The sequence below is a fragment of the Colias eurytheme genome, chromosome 21 (genome assembly GCF_061535395.1).
Source record: "Colias eurytheme isolate Ceu_HAF_F1 chromosome 21, ilColEury1 Martin Lab GWU primary, whole genome shotgun sequence".
In the NCBI taxonomy this organism is placed as follows: domain Eukaryota; kingdom Metazoa; phylum Arthropoda; class Insecta; order Lepidoptera; family Pieridae; genus Colias; species Colias eurytheme.
In genome coordinates, this window is record NC_143000.1 from 3,732,429 (window position 1) to 3,750,896 (window position 18,468).

Consider the following 18,468-nt stretch of genomic DNA (forward strand, 5'->3'; position numbering starts at 1 on the left):
TCACAAATTGGTGACATCGCCTTGGTTCGATGTGTTAATACGAATGACCAACCTGTGATTATCGTTGTTATTTATATTTCTACAAATACTAGCCTGACAAATATCATAAAATTTATTCATCAGCAATTACTTCACTTCACAATTGAAGGTTCTCGACTTTTAAATAGTAATTATCATGAATTACCGAGGATTCTAACTGGAGATTTTAATGTTAATTTTCGCTCTCAGGAATCTCAGCCGTTGATTGATTTTTTAGAAGAAAAATTTGATTTATCTATGAATACTTCTCGACTTCATTCAACAACGCGTTTCGGTACAACGATAGATGCTGTATTTTCAAGAAAAGTAGCAAATTTAGAGAGTAAAATTTATGTTTCACATTATAGTTACCACAAACCTATAATTTCGTACGTAAGAAATTATTATGCCATTCAATTACCTGTTTCGAATGAATAATCTTATATATAAAATTCTCGTGTCACAATGTTAGTCTGCATACTCCTCCGAAACGGGTGGACCGATTCTCATGAAATTTTCTGTGCATATCGGGTAAGTCTGAGAATCGGCCAACATCTATTTCTCATATGTACCACGGGCGAAGCCGGGGCGGGCTTAATATAACATTTAAATAATCTTTGTAAAGCACATGAATAATAAATATAATTAAATTATAATATACTTAATATTTATTTATTTAAGTTAATATTTAATCATTTCAGTGATATATGTCGTCAACGCCAAAGAAGTTTTACTTCAATCGCGCGTAAAGGTTACACGCACACACTTTTTTTTGGTATTAAGTTGAAATAAGGCGAAAAAATAAATATTTTCAATCAAATAAATTACAGTGTATTTGGGACATAATAAAGTAAGTTTTCACCAAATTTCGTAGAAAAAAAATAAATTTTGAAGTAGATAAAAATAAAAAACCAAAAACTTGGTTTATGGAATTTTTCACCTAAATTTTGAGGTTATGTGAAAAAATTGTGAATACAAAAGTTGTAGATCTTTTTATTACCTACAACTTTGCCATTGAACGTTTTTCCGTAGGACTTGTAGTTTTGTCGGAAATCGAGAGAGACCATTTTTTTCTCTTAAAAGCTCCCCCCGTCCCACTTCCCGAACTCGGATTGTCTGTAATTTATTTTTCCTTTAATTTTTATCACATTCCCCTCCTTTTCTAATGGGTTTCATCCTACTACTATTTTTTTTTGTTTCAAAAATTATCGACCCTGGTCTAATCTACTTCTGAGATAACTATATGTGATCGTATTTTTTATTTATAGTCTGTGCCCGTCCGCTTTTTACATGAAAAAAAGCCAAGATCTAAAAATCGGGGGTACTATAGTTTGAGCTAATAAATAATATTAATTAAAAAAAATGGTTGCCTGTAAAGTCGGTTTTACGGGCGAAGATTTTACGTGACAACGTCTTTTTCTCGATCATAGTTGAGTGGGAGAGAGACGCAAGGCATTCGGCGGGCCTCTCTCTCGTTCGGTGACTCATCGTAACGTTACCGAGCGTTACACTTTTTCATAAGTGACTCCCAGCCGCAACCTAATTTAAGACGTTGTCACGTCAATAGAGTTTATTATAAAAATATTATAAAAATTGGTCAGTAACGATGGATATACTTTATTTAAGTGTATATTTTGACATAAATTGATATTTGAGTGAAAAAAAATTTTTGGGAAAAAAATAAATTTTACAACCTCAAAATACCGTTCTGATTACGGTATAGAGACTCGAAGAGCTGGCGCACACATGCTACGCACATGTGTTGAACGGTACTTGGCGCCAGGCTCTATCGAGCCTGTTAATTTTCAATTTAAATTACCATCTAATTTAACAGTAGTGACACCTTGAAAGATCTTGAGACAGTACAAGAGCATTGGCACATGAGAACAAGTGTATCTACATACTTATATATTATACTAGCGACCCGCCCCGGCTTCGCACGGGTGCAATGCTGATACTAAATACACTACAGAAAAACTGTGAACGTTCAACGTTGTATATAAAAACATAGCGGCCCGCTCCGGCTTCGCACGGGTATAAAATATATAGCCGGGCGGCCGGCCGGTACCGCCGCAAACGCTACGTCCCGCAATTTTTAAATCTGTAATATCTTCGAAAATATTCACTTAAATCATACGGTGTAAAGGGCCCTATACATCTATATTAAATGAACAATGTATTCAAGGTATTTAATTGGTTAAGGATTAATGCTGTATTGGTTAAAATCGCTTCGAAAATTAGCCATTATTTGTCGTAAAAAGTAAATGACAAAAAAAAGTTATTGTGGGTTATCCATAAGAGATAGACATATACCATCACGGACTTTTCTGTAGACCTTTTCAATGTGTACAATACTTAGTACATTATTTTGATAAAACTCATAGGGTTCAGCCTGCGTTTGCAATTTAAGCGGAAAAAATGTAATTTTTTACGACATCACATTAGAAACCTCAAAAATAACAGTACTTACTTCTCCACTATTTAATGGATGTTATTATACATATAAACCTTCCTCTTGAATCACTCTATCTATTAAAAAAAACCGCATCAAAATCCGTTGCGTAGTTTCAAAGATTTAAGCGTACAAAGGGACATAGGGACACAGGGACAGAGAAAGCGACTTTGTTTTATACTATGTAGTGATACACCACAATAATCAATTTTATTGTAAAGGATGAGATTATGAGGCGTGCACTTTTGGATATTCCAAACTTTTTTAAATTACTAAATAACCCACAGAAATAAGCCTTCGGCAAATCGAGTCAAAGCCCAGAAATAGGGAATATTTGATCAATGTGTGGTATGATTAGGTATGACATATGTAAATCATATTATTAATTATATTATAAAAGCATTTAAAATATAATTATTATGCATCATATAGTTAACTCAAAACAATAAAAACAATATCAAGGAATTAAGCACGTTTATAACTCCGCTAAAACACGTGAAGAAATGACGAGGTCTCTTTAATTTTACTAACCGCCATTGCGCCATTTTAAATAGACCTATCTTATTCACAATTTCCTCAAGAAGTTGGAACTTTCCGACACAACCGGAGGCCACAGTTTTGTGGTCGGCAATTCAAAACTTTAGTCATCTGAATGAAGTTCTGGTGCATTTAACGAGATAACTTCCCCGGTTAAAGTTGAAGAAGACAAAAGTATGACATTTCTAAGTTATGGCGGGAAATTTTGTAAAGGTTAGAAATAAAATATGGCTGCGAGCAAACGATATGTTTTCTGAAGTACTACTTGAATTTTCTGCAATTTTCATGAGGAAAAATATTGCATAAATAAGTATGTTAAAGGAATTTTAAATTTACACAATTTAATAATTGATAATTTGTGTCATCAATGTTTGTTAATAACGTAGACTAAAGAGACTAGTGATGATAATATGTATTTATAAAATTTATCCTTATAAAGGAGGAAAAATATCTAGTTGTCATATTAAATAATGATTGACTCACGGACGGATGTACATACTAACTACTTTGTGTTTGTGTTGCAAATAAAATAAAATAATTTGGAAAATCCAAAAGTGCACGCCTCATAATTTTTTTTTAATAAATATTTATTAATTATTATTTTTGTTTATTTAATAACAATTAAACCACATCGAATCAGACCCTGAAAAATGAAAGGGTTCTATTCCTGAGCATACTCAAGCGTAAGAGAAAAAAAAAGACTCGATTAGTAAAGTATTTCGGTCGCTATCGTGTTAACAAGAAAAAGGATCCGCACATACAGACACACGGACGTCCAAGACAGAACTTTTTTAAACTGTTTTTTAACTAGTTTAAATAACAAAAATTACATCAAAAATATCATGAACGTTAAAAATAGTGTTTTTTCTTAATATGTGTGTGTATGTATTATCTTACAAGTGCAATGTATGATACATAAAGACATTTTAAGTTTGAAAAATCAGATGTTTTGCGCGAAGTGACAGTAGTACCCACCTCAACGCTTCGCTTATGAGGCGTGCAATAAAATAACCAAGTTGCGATGAGTCAACGCTACGTTAATAAAAATAAATATATATATATATATATATAGTTATTTCATTGTTTATTTGTGTATTTTACTTAAATATATAAATACTAGCGGTCCGCCCCGGCTTCGCCCGTGGTACATATTTCGCAATAAAAAGTAGCCTATGTCCTTTCTCGGGTATCAAAATATCTCCATACCAAATTTCATGCAAATTGGTTCAGTAGTTTAGGCGTGATTGAGTAACAGACAGACAGACAGAGTTACTTTCGCATTTATAATATTAGTATGGATGTCTATTAAGGTGATGAATTAATTTTTCTAACATTTACGGCCCTTTTTAAACCTTCGTAATTTTTATATTATTAAAGTTGTCGTGATGAAAATTCTTGACAAGAAAGTTCAATAGTAACACAATACGTCTACCGTTTTAGAAACATGATTCCATGATATTTTCTCGATAGAAAAAAAATACAAAGTTCTCATTGTTATTTTTTTTTAATCTCTGGCATCTTCAAAATAACAAACGTAAAGTTACGACTTTTTGGATATTAACTATAAAATATACAACCTATACGTCTACCGTGTTAGAATTTTGAAATATGCGATGGTTTTGAAATAAACAAGAAATACTTGAAATTAGCGCCTGACCAGCCAATATAGCGAGAGCCGCCCTGTACCTTCCTACCCCGATCGCTGCACGAGTCATTCCCGCTACGGCCGTCACACGGGGAACTTGTGTCGCTTGCGCAATCGTAAAAAAGGGTGACAACACGATAAGACAAAATGAGACAAATGGGGACAATAAAGAAAATAAGAAGAAGAAACATAAAGGTTGGAGGAAAAAGAATGCTTACAATTGGAACAAATTAAGAAGTAAGTTGGTTTTATTTTAAATTTGATGATAATTATTGTATTATAGACGATGTTTGATATGTACCCCTGTTTTAAGTACATAACGAATGTATAAGATTTTTTCATTTATAGCATAAATAATCTTTTCAGAAATCCGGAATCCAGAAGGAAAATAAACCCACTGATTGTTCACAATGTGAACCCACTCCTTCGTAAGTACCTTTATTCAGTCAAAAATGTATGTTATCAACGCTCTACTGGTTTTATCGCATGATTCCATTTTTAGCAAAAAGCAACAAAGTGCAAAGAAATAAAAAATCATGGTGAACTTAGTGGAAGTATGGTGGACGTAATATGGAATTATGGAACAGGAGCTCGTTGGAGTAGTATTATATTTTAAAAAAATACGAAAAAATTTCAAGAATTTCTTAGTAGGTGGTAGTTAGATAAGTATGTTGTATAAAGAATTTGATGTTGATATTTATTTCATTTATACTTACTACACCTGTGCGGGAAATTGCTTAGTACTAAAACCGGTTTATATTCATATTTACATAGTAATGTGAGTTTTCATTTCGAAAAATTTTGTGTAAGTATATTAAATTGAGTTCCTGGGTGATCTGGAAACACAATTGGGCCCGGAGGATGGCCCTGCAGTCACTCCTCCTAATCACATGAACCGATTTGGATGAATATTTGTGTGCACATTTCATTGTTGTGGGATGATTGGTTGATTCGTTTTCACATTAGCTAATATTATGTATTTTTGTTGTTAGAAAGTAAACTTAATTTAATGTTTATAATACATTATTATTGGTATAAATAAGCCAGTGTTCGTCTCACATTGCTGTACCTGCCTACCTATCCTACCAGGGCCTAACTTTGTTCTGGCTATTTTATTTTGATTATTTGTGATGAATAATTACAATTATAATAGAGTGCAAAAAATAAATACATGCGTCAATATATTTTGTGTTTTTTTTAAACAATTTTTTTATTTAAAAAAATATTATTCCTACCGCGGCTTTGCCCGCGTGGAATTAGGTTATATCGTGAATCCTGTTTTATCCCACAGAAGTGTTCAGTTCGGATAAAAAGTATCCTATGTGTAAATCCAGGCAATTAGCTATATTTTATCAAAATTGGTAATGTAGTCTTGACGTGATTAAGTAACAACTAACAAAAAAATATACAAATTAACATCCAAAGTTTCGCATGAGTTTTACTGTATTAGCGATATCTTCCACTCTTGACTTTGACTGAGAAGAATTAGGGTTTATAACTTCTTTCAGAAATAGTACCTTTCATTTCTGGGCATGATGTAATATCTACGTCAGCATCAAATTCTATCTAAATCAATTCAGTAGTCCGCGTAATTAGGTACCATTTCATTTTTTCAGAGTAACAATATTTTTTGTTATTTTAAAGATTATTTATAACCTGTATTATTTTGTAATAAAATAAACATTACGAAATAATAATAATTAATAATTATTAATAATGTCTAAGTAGTTGTTAAAAAGAAGATAATTTTGTGTTTATAAGCAAGAAAATAAAACCAATAAATAAACAATTAAATATATACGTATAACAATATTATAACTGTATGACGACTCCATACATGTTTGTCCCGAGTCGGCCAGCGGCAGCGCGGCGAGTATGCAAGAATGACTTCGCGCACACCCGCGTTCGCGATAGCGAGCTATTAGACTCCGCCCGCCAAGCAGTGGATTTTTTTTTGTGTATCGTCTTAAATGACATGTGTACAATATTATATTACGGTTTGTTACCTACATTCATATGTTTTTGCAATGTTTTACCACAGTTGACAGCTCCGTCACGCTGGAACCCGCTTTAAAAAAAACCTTACTTTTTTTCAGCCTATTTTACCTACAAACGATGCTAATAAATGTAGTATAGGTCAATTTTTTGTAGTCTTATTAGTTACTTAGAAAACATCATTGATATCGTTCGAAGTAAAAAATATAAATAATAGCGTGTTGATTAGTTTTGGAATGGGTTCCAAATTGATTGTAGTTTATTGTAGTGGCAAGAAAATTCTTTATTTGCGTTGTTTTATCTCAAATTATTGCAAGAAGGTCACAATAACAAGATTTTAAAAAATAAATAACACTTGTTCAAAAACTACAAACGATGCCAATAAATGTAGTATAGGTCAATTTTTTGTAGTCTTATTAGTTACTTAGAAAACATCATTCATATCGTTCGAAGTAAAAAATATAAATAATAGCGTGTTGATTAGTTTTGGAATGGGTTCCAAATTGATTGTAGTTTATTGTAGTGGCAAGAAAATTCTTTATTTGCGTTGTTTTATCTCAAATTATTGCAAGAAGGTCACAATAACAAGATTTTAAAAAATAAATAACACTTGTTCAAAAACTACAAACGATGCCAATAAATGTAGTATAGGTCAATTTTTTGTAGTCTTATTAGTTACTTAGAAAACATCATTGATATCGTTCGAAGTAAAAAATATAAATAATAGCGTGTTGATTAGTTTTGGAATGGGTTCCAAATTGATTGTAGTTTATTGTAGTGGCAAGAAAATTCTTTATTTGCGTTGTTTTATCTCAAATTATTGCAAGAAGGTCACAATAACAAGATTTTAAAAAATAAATAACACTTGTTCAAAAACTACAAACGATGCCAATAAATGTAGTATAGGTCAATTTTTTGTAGTCTTATTAGTTACTTAGAAAACATCATTGATATCGTTCGAAGTAAAAAATATAAATAATAGCGTGTTGATTAGTTTTGGAATAGTTCCAAATTGATTGTAGTTTATTGTAGTGGCAAGAAAATTCTTTATTTGCGTTGTTTTATCTCAAATTATTGCAAGAAGGTCACAATAACAAGATTTTAAAAAATAAATAACACTTGTTCAAAAACTACAAACGATGCCAATAAATGTAGTATAGGTCAATTTTTTGTAGTCTTATTAGTTACTTAGAAAACATCATTGATATCGTTCGAAGTAAAAAATATAAATAATAGCGTGTTGATTAGTTTTGGAATGGGTTCCAAATTGATTGTAGTTTATTGTAGTGGCAAGAAAATTTTTTATTTGCGTTGTTTCATCTCAAATTATTGCAAGAAGGTCACAATAACGAGATTTTAAAAAATAAATAACACTTGTTCAAAAACTACAAACAATGTAGTTGATTGTAGCTAAACTCATATGTTTGTAGTGGCTGCTGAACCCCTGTAAGCAATAAAAAACAAAAAATTTAGTGTTCAATAAGTTAATATATTCAAAACAATTATGAGCCTTGGATTTCGTGTCGTTTGTAGTTTTAAAAAAAAAAAAAATATTCATGCTCATACATACATCTTCGCACACGTGCGTGTTTGTGTATGCGTGTGGGAGTTTCGTAATTTAGTGTACATTAAATTGCACATGATATATGTTAAAAAAAAAAAGAGTTGGATATCTTTAATGTTCAGTAGTTTGCTGTTCAATGTTACAAAGTCACTTAATAATCCGAAACTGCTGAGACGACAAAAGTAATTAAAATGAAATAATGGATAAATTCCATCCGAAACGAAAAAAAACTCAAAATAGTGCAATATAAAAAATTGGAATTAATATTGTCATTTATCGTTTATTGTAGTACTGGTAAAATAATTTATCCTCTAAAATAACTTCAAGAAAAATCAGATAAAACTAGCCAAATTGTAGTGGTATAATAAAATGACACTGGCATAAAAACTACAAACGATATGAACAATTGTCACAGTACCTTTATATTTGTATGTCTTGCTTATTACTGATTATAAGTGCGAATGAATAAATCTAGTGTTTGATAGAGTGATACATTTTAAGACGTTAGAAAATAGAAAAGGAAATCGTTCGTAGTTTCACAGTTTGTCTTCCGACAGCATACCTTTATATGTATATGGACATTACCGATTAAATATAAGCGTGCGTACACAAGTTTACAGTTACTATAGTGCCTACAGTAAATGTAGCATCGATTATACCTCAAAATATAAATTCAAAATCGTTGGACTTACAAGTATGTGCTGTTTTTCGTTTTCAAAAATAATGACAGCCAACTATACACGGACTTTCGTAAGTATTGAAAACTTGAGCTGCAAATGAGTTGAATTTTTAATTATAATTTCTGAAAGTGTAAAACTTTTTGATAATTGAAAATTGTTAATCAATAATCAGAGAGTAATTGTTAGTATTTTTAACAACAGCTACGATACAGTTGAAGGATCGTATACTACTTATCAATTTTATAAACTGTAGAGCTTTTTGAAGACTAAAAATTGGTTCATCGAAAGCCTTATACTGCGTTTATAGTGATTCAAGAGCAAAAAAATATTTCTTTTTTATTTATTTTTATCTACAAACGATGCTGATGAATGTAGTATAGGTCAATTTGTTGTAGTCTTATTAGTTACTTACGGCCGAAATTAATATTCAATCCAATCTAATATCTGCAGATTTTCGATCGAAAATGTGATCCGGATTTTAAGTTAAGTGTGCCAATAAACAATCCGTGGATCGAAATTGCAATCTCAAGAACCAATCTATCTGTGGGAGGACGGATCATAGATTACAGATAGACCGTGTCAATAACATATCTCACGCGTTTGACGTTTCGATCGATCGGTGTAAACAATCTTTAATCTTGATCTTAGACTTTCCTCAGATTCTAGGGTTGAATCTGTAGATTTTATTCGTAAAACGTAAAAATCGTTTGTAGTTTTTGAACAAGTGTTATTTATTTTTTAAAATCTCGTTATTGTGACCTACTTGCAATAATTTGAGATAAAACAACGCAAATAAAGAATTTTCTTGCCACTACAATAAACTACAATCAATTTGGAACCCATTCCAAAACTAATCAACACGCTATTATTTATATTTTTAATTTATTTATTCTTTTAATTTTTTTTAACTAATATTTTTTAATAAATTGACGAATTGTAATTGTAATAAATATTTTGAACGCTGTAATTTCCTGTAATTAAAGGTGCAGAAGACCATGTACTTAAATAATTAGATGTAACAAATGTAATCTGTATCCTTTGTTGGAAATTCTAAATAAATAAATAAATAAATAAATAAATATTTTTTACTTCGAACGATATCAATAATGTTTTCTAAGTAACTAATAAGACTACAAAAAATTGACCTATACTACATTTATTGGCATCGTTTGTAGTTTTTGAACAAGTGTTATTTATTTTTTTAAATCTTGTTATTGTGACCTTCTTGCAATAATTTGAGATAAAACAACGCAAATAAAGAATTTTCTTGCCACTACAATAAACTACAATCAATTTGGAACCAATTCCAAAACTCATCAACACGCTATTATTTATATTTTTTACTTCGAACGATATCAATGATGTTTTCTAAGTAACTAATAAGACTACAAAAAATTGACCTATACTACATTTATTGGCATCGTTTGTAGTTTTTGAACAAGTGTTATTTATTTTTTAAAATCTTGTTATTGTGACCTTCTTGCAATAATTTGAGATAAAACAACGCAAATAAATAATTTTCTTGCCACTACAATAAACTACAATCAATTTGGAACCCATTCCAAAACTAATCAACACGCTATTATTTATATTTTTTACTTCGAACGATATCAATGATGTTTTCTAAGTAACTAATAAGACTACAAAAAATTGACCTATACTACATTTATTGGCATCGTTTGTAGTTTTTGAACAAGTGTTATTTATTTTTTAAAATCTTGTTATTGTGACCTTCTTGCAATAATTTGAGATAAAACAACGCAAATAAAGAATTTTCTTGCCACTACAATAAACTACAATCAATTTGGAACCCATTCCAAAACTAATCAACACGCTATTATTTATATTTTTTACTTCGAACGATATCAATGATGTTTTCTAAGTAACTAATAAGACTACAAAAAATTGACTTATACTACATTTATTAGCATCGTTTGTAGGTAAAATAGGCTGAAAAAAAGTAAGGTTTTTTTTAAAGCGGGTTCCAGCGTGACGGAGCTACAGTTGACAGATATATACGTACAGTTTTACAATGGAAAAGTACTCAGTCCAATTCCTGCTGATCATTTTAGATGATTAATCCTTTTAAAATAACCCTCTTAAAAAGTTTGAAATATAATTTTTCTTTCATATTACGAAATATTATATTGCATAGCAAAGCTCAAAGCAAGTAGCTTCGGTGTTTTTAATAAAAAACGGTACTGCGGATATTATGTAATAATATAAATATTTATTGATTAAATATAGAGATGCTGTAATAATTCAGTTTTATAATGCAACTAGCTGGTGCGTGGTGCGCGGGCTGCAAGCAGCCCGCGAGCCCCTTTTGCCCCTGGGTTGAAGCAATAGGGCAGTCATTTGAAAATGCATCAAATACCCCGTCAATTTGTTATTATTTGCCAACAGCGATTCCACAGTCAATCGGAAGTGCTTATAAATTCCCAATTCAAATATTTTCTATTCTGGAATGCTGTCGACCTTCGAGGGTGCGTGGTGCGCGGGCTGCAAGCAGCCCGCGAGCCCCTTTTGCCCCTGGGTTGAAGCAATAGGGCAGTCATTAGAAAATGTTATTCAAATTAAAAAAGTTATATTTTGGAATAAGCATTGTTCTCTAAGGGAAAATAAAACAATTGAGTTTTCAGTCAACCTAGTTAAGAACTTAATACATCTTTGTAAATAAATTTCTGGACTGTCTGCAGAACTTGGCACACATTTAGATCTCATTTCTTTTTTTGGCAAATTAAGTCAACAATTGAACTCGGCTCCAATTTTTACATTTATGTTTTTGGTGGGATAATATGTACGGAATCATAGTGTCGTACGTCTGACTGTCTTCAACCGATTAATTCTATTTCAATTAAATATCTAGTTAATTAAATATATTTCAACAAGAGAAGAATTTCAAACCGAGCTACTTATGTTTCAGCACATCGCATAAGCAACTAATGTAAATATAAATAATTACTGTAAAATTGAGTTATCTATATTCGCGTCCTACATTCGTACCTACATGTTCTCATCGCAATTGATTCTATTTGTGTGACACAATTTCTTGACGAAAACCTTAATAATCTAGACATATTATATTTTAATCTACGTATAAATAATAAATATTACTCATATACTTTATAATTTAGTTTACCTTAGGTATAGGATACACATGTTTTAAATGAAGTCCCTGAAATAAATTTTTATGTGAACATCTGGTAAGATGATCATTTTTAGTTAAAAATGGCAATAAAACATATTGATATACAGATTTTGTAACAGACTTTAAATTTCAAAACGAATAAATAAATATTCTTAATTTTATGATTCATTTTTAATAACGTGAGTGACAATAAAAGAATTCCTGATTCCCGTACCTCGATACGAATGACGTAATATGTGCAAAGGTCATTCACATAAAATTCATTGTTGGCTATATCTTCTGTACTTTACGCCGCATTTGAGAACAGCAACACAATTTATTTACGAAATTGCCACTCCATTACGATGTGGCGCATTTAATTTTCATTCTTGTAGCTTGAGAAAGTCTAATGTAAGCGAGTTAACTCACGAAATTAACAAGAAACAAATGAATGGATTTGATTTATGTAAACCAAGTTCAAAACTTGCTAAACCTACAAATAATATTAAATAATAAGCACACTGTATATTATGTTTTTGTACGCTTTTTGTAGGAACAAATCGGAAATCAATGAAACGGATAAGTAATTTATACAATATATACTCGCGACACAAACAATGATATCGCTTTTATTAGCTTCACTATATTAAACTTTGTATTCTTATCAAGGAGGATATTGCAATAATTTCATACTATTTATGTTATTTGGTATGTTTTTAGATGACGCTTAGGTGTATGGTGCATGCTTTGCGTAGCGGGGCTCTGGTCATAATAGTATCGTTTCTAAATTCAATGTACGTTTTGGTTTAATTACTGTAAGTACAATTACTGTAAGTGTAATTCTGTTTAAATTAATAAATATGTGTGGCATGAGAAGAGCGCGACGCTAATAAGCTATGAGGGTGCTTTTCCACCAATAATGTGCGAGGATGTGTAGCGAGGAAAGTGTATTAAATAACCAATCATATCGCTTTATCGCTTTATTTAGTTTAAAGTTAGAAGCGTGTTTCAAGCACTACTATTAGTTATTTACAAACACATTCCTCGCTACACATCCTCGCACATTTTTGGTGGAAAAGCACCATATAGCGCTATTACGCGGCGCTAAGTACGCCTTCTGTCTGCCAAAGCCTTAGAAGGCAATTTGACGTAATATGTGATATGTTTTATTATTCGAAGTGTTTCATATGAATTTTGATATCCCCTTATATATACGAATAAGGAAAAGGGTAATAATTTTGTATCCATTAAAAGATATATTATGCGATATTAATAGGACTTTCAGGAATGTTATATTTTTCCTTAATATGCTATGCACAATGTTGTGTTGTACACTGTGCTTCATCACAATTTTTAAGATTTAAGACCGACTGGAAGTATCCTTTAGGTTTTGATTTCCTTGCGAGTTTCGAAACATGCGGATTTTATTTCTTTGATTGCATTAACATGGAAGCTTGAATTTTTACAGCCTATAGCTAAATGTATTATAGACCTAATTACTTGATTGTATTGATTTGATTTTTTCGCAGTTATAAAGCCCAGTAGACCTGATTATTTGTTTCTAATTGTAGTTGGATACCTCCTTGCGTTCCTGAAAAAAAGGCCTTGACAGACACACACGGAAAACAAAGTAATCCTGTATGGTTTACTTTTTTTCCTTCTGTATGGTTAGAGGCTAGAGTATTTCTAAATTCTTGTATCACTACATAGTATAAAACAAAGTCGCTTTCTCTGTCCCTATGTCCCTATGTCCCTTTGTATGCTTAAATCTTTAAAACTACGCAACGGATTTTGATGCGGTTTTTTTTAATAGATAGAGTGATTCAAGAGGCAGGTTTTAGTATATAATTTATTAGGTTTTAGACAAAGCGGGCGAAGCCGCGGGCGGTAAGCTAGTAAAAGATAATTTATTGTTAATTTCTCGTAAAAATATTTGCTCTTAGAAATAAAAATATCATGTTTCTTATTGTAGCATCAACATCATCTAAACATAAAGAACTCTTCTGGTTTATTGGTCTATTTTATAAATACATTTAAAGTTTAAAATGAAACTCTCGTTCTGGATATACATTAATAATTTATTTTCTTCTGAAAATATTGGTAATAATAATTAAAAGTAAAACAAATAAAAAAGACAAAATAATAATTGAATTTTGTAAATTGAAGTCTTGCACCGCAAACATGTTTAAGGACGCTGTCACATACATAATATCTGCGTTACTCAAATTTAGGTATCAACGTCGAAACGTGGTGCGCGGGAACATCACGCTCACGTAAACATAGCACATTCCATTTTATATACCATCTTCATACTTGATATTATTTTATTTTTTTATTGAAATTGAAATTGATTCTAGAAGATTACTGGGAACTTTAAAAATTCATTTTGTTATTTTTATTAGTAGGTACGATCCTGATAAGTATGTTAGTGTATTCAACCAACTTAAAAAAGTGTGACTATTTTACAACAATTTGAATAATAATCAATTAATGAATTGTATTATTGTATACAATATCGAAGCTTATTAAGAAATGTATAAAATATGTACTTTTTTATGAATTATTAATTATTATCATACATCATAATATTATTATGTTACCGGCAATATTATATTAAACCCTTCTAAGTAAATGTATGTTATTCCGAGAAACGGTCGGAATGAAATTATAATCGTCACATTACCTATGATATCTTTAAATCTGAACTTTTCCTAAGTAGCAAATGTGGGTGGTTTTTGGGGCAGCGATTAACCAATATGAGGTCAAAACTAAAATCCAAGATGGCGCCGACGAAAATTTGAAATGATTTCGTCATGGGTGTCATTTTCAAAGAGTTCGAGTAGCTATTAATCAATATGAGGTCAAATCTAAAATCCAAAATGGCGCCGACGAAAATTTGACATCATTTCGTCACGGGTGTCATTTTCATGGTTTTTGGGGTAGCTATTAACCAATATGAGGTCAAAATCTAAATCCAAGATGGCGCCGACGAAAATTTGACATCTTTTCGTGATGGGTGTCTTTTTCATGGTTTTTGGGGTAGCTATTTACCCGACTACGGCAAAGCAAAAGGAGGGTTATGATTTTGACAGGCTATGTATGTATGTATGTATGTATGTATGTATGTATATATGTATGTATGTATGTATGTATGTATGTTCATCTGTTCCCTCGTAACTTCTAAACTACTTATCAGAATTCGACAAATGACATATCATTAGAAGCGTCTTAATTGTCCGCTGGTTATAGGCTATATGGGGTTTCACAAAATCTAATGTGGCGCCCTCTAGCGGACAAAACATACAGCGTAAAAAAATAAAGTTAAGATAAATATGCCGTGTTTGGTATCATTTGAAAGCTTTTTACTTGCACATTTTGAATATATATATATATTACTAGCATTTGCTTGTGACTTTACCTGTATTCATGGGCTGATTGCATATAATTCACATCTTTTCGTTCATAGCTTCTTTATTAGTTCATCAATTTAACTTTTGTTTTATACTTTTTCAGCGTCGTTTTTTGTCGTAGTTGGGTTTTAGTTGTTTTACTTTTTATCTTGTTACCAATATGAGGTCAAAACTAAAATCCAAGATGGTTTCGACGAAAATTTTACATCTTTACGGCATGAGTGTCATTTTCAAGGTTTTTGAGACAGCTTTTTACAAATCCCCAATGTTACCGTCGATAATTTGGTATATTTTTCTTACTCCTTTAAAGTAAACTTAAATAAAATAAAATAACAAAAACGTTTACAACTACAGTTTTGTAGACAGTCTTAAAAAAACAATTTTAAAGAACATTGAAATGCATATTTAGAAATGTAATATATATAAAACGTAACTCTGTGGCAATCATGTTAATATTCTGACAAATATATTCGCTAAACTTTTTTTAAAATAAAGTTCATCTAAAACATTAAAACGAAGAGAATAAAATAATAAAGAGCGTGTGTGCCAAGATAACGTGTCAGAAGTGAAAGTTCTTTGTCGAGATTTATAGATACCAAAATCACCGCCTTGCTCCATAACGTGACAGTATTACCATGACGCGATCTTGAAATTTTACTCTCAATGCGTCTAAAGAAGTTTCACTTCAAAAGGCTATTATCTGTGTACAGTTCCACAGAATTTGAATTCTGCTCGAAAAATATGTAAACGGTTGTAAGAAAAATATACCAAATTATCGACGGTTACATTGGGGATTGGTTTAATAATAGCTGTCTCAGAAACCTTGAAAATGACACCCATGCTGAAAAGATATAAAATTTTCGTCAGCACCATCTTGGATTTTAGTTTTGACCTCATATTGGTTAAAAGCTACACCAAAAACCATGAAAATGACACCCATGACGAAAAGATGTAAAATTTTCGTCGGCGCCATCTTGGATTATAGTTTTGACCTCATATTCGCTAATAGCTACCCCAAAAACCATGAAAATGACACCCATGACGAAAAGATGTAAAATTTTCGTCGGCGCCATCTTGGATTATAGTTTTGACCTCATATTCGTTAATAGTTACCCCAAAAAACATGAAAATGACACCCGTGACGAAAAGATGTAAAATTTTCGTCCGCGCCATCCTGGATTTTAGTTTTGACCTCATATTCGCTAATAGCTACCCCAAAAACCATGAAAATGACACCCATGACGAAAAGATGTAAAATTTTCGTCCGCGCCATCTTGGATTTTAGTTTTGACCTTATATTGGTTAATAGGTACCCCAATAACCATGAAAATGACACCCATGACGAAAATATGTAAAATTTTCGTCGGCGCCATCTTGGATTATAGTTTTGACCTCATATTCGCTAATAGCTACCCCAAAAACCATGAAAATGACACCCATGACGAAAAGATGTAAAATTTTCGTCGGCGCCATCTTGGATTATAGTTTTGACCTCATATTCGTTAATAGCTACCCCAAAAACCATGAAAATGACACCCATCACGAAAATAAGTCAAATTTTTCATCGGCGCCATCTTGGATTTTAGTTTTGACCTCATATTGGTTAATAGCTACACCAAAAACCATGAAAATGACATCCATGACGAAAAGATGTAAAATTTTCGTCGGCGCCATCTTGGATTATAGTTTTGACCTCATATTCGTTAATAGCTACCCCAAAAACCATGAAAATGACACCCATCACGAAAAAAAGTCAAATTTTCGTCGGCGCCATCTTGGATTGTTGTTTCATAAAAATAATATTTGTCATACTCATACAGATCAACCAACATCATAATAGTCTTCCTACTAGTACTTCAAAACTTTGCCGCTATTCCTATTCAACAACCCATAAGAAAGAGGATCTCAGGCAAGGTAATTTTTAAAACATAATTTTATATCTACACTAATATTATAAAGAAGAAAACTTTGTTTGTTTGTTTGTTTGATTGTAATGAATAGGCTCATAAACTTACGGACCGATTTTAAAAATTCTTTCACCATTCGAAAGCTACATTATCCACGAGTAATATAGGCTAAGTTTTATCCCGGAAATCCCACGGGAACGGGAACTATGCGGGTTTTTCTTTGAAAACGCGGGCGAAGCCGCAGGCGGAAAGCTAGTTTCATATAAATAACAAACATATTGACCGCATTAAATGAGTCAAAAATTCATATTTTGTTATTATTCATAATGTAAACTTCGGCACATATTTCTCTTATCACTCCACAGCTCCAGACCTCTGAGTTCAGTCGTAATTATTGTTTGTTCGTGCTGTGTCGTGTGCCATTAATACAAAATGTATTTCACGAAGTATTTCCTATATAACATAATACTCATATGTGTGGTGCTCGAAGTGGCAACAGGGGAAGACACAGATGACGAGTTCAAACACACATTAAGCCTGGATGTTATAAAAGTACCTGTGAAGTGTGTGAAGGATACATTTTATTTTAGCGGCACGTGTATACCTTTAAATTATTTCAAGAAGAATTTCGATACCTCAGAGCGAGCCTAAACTGTAAAAGCATGATGCAACAATTACTTCAAAAAGACGCTCAGTTACACAAACCAGTTTCTGTAACTTAAATTTTTTTTTAAATTAATTAAAATGTCCTGTCCAGGATTTTTCCAGCAAACCTATTTTTAATACATTTTTAATATAATTATATTATAATTGGGCTCATTTTATTATCACGCCGGTGAAGGTCGACCTATATTCGGATCTTAGACCATAAAGTATAGATGTTTAAGAGAGAAATAAAATGCTAAAAGTACGTAAACAAGGATTGTATGTTTTTAGTACTAATGATTAGATTAATAAGCCGTTTAAACTAGAACAAGTGTCATCATTGTTTTGTACAAATATGATTGATATAATATAAATTATATTGTGGAAATAAATTGAAGTGATATACTAACGTGTTTTATTTAATTATATTATAATGTGGTACACATCATACAATCTTAAGGGCTTGGTCTAGTAGTGCAAACAAA

The 18,468-nt window shown here is 31.5% G+C and overlaps 1 long non-coding RNA gene across 1 annotated transcript; it reads left to right on the forward strand.

Moving 5' to 3' along the window:
• The first annotated feature begins 4,738 nt into the window (after window positions 1-4,738).
• On the forward strand, window positions 4,739-5,754 carry LOC149899037 (uncharacterized). Its single transcript, XR_016458005.1, has 3 exons — window positions 4,739-4,889; window positions 5,019-5,080; window positions 5,155-5,754. It is a non-coding gene; the product is annotated as an uncharacterized LOC149899037 (long non-coding RNA).
• Window positions 5,755-18,468: the final 12,714 nt, after the last annotated feature.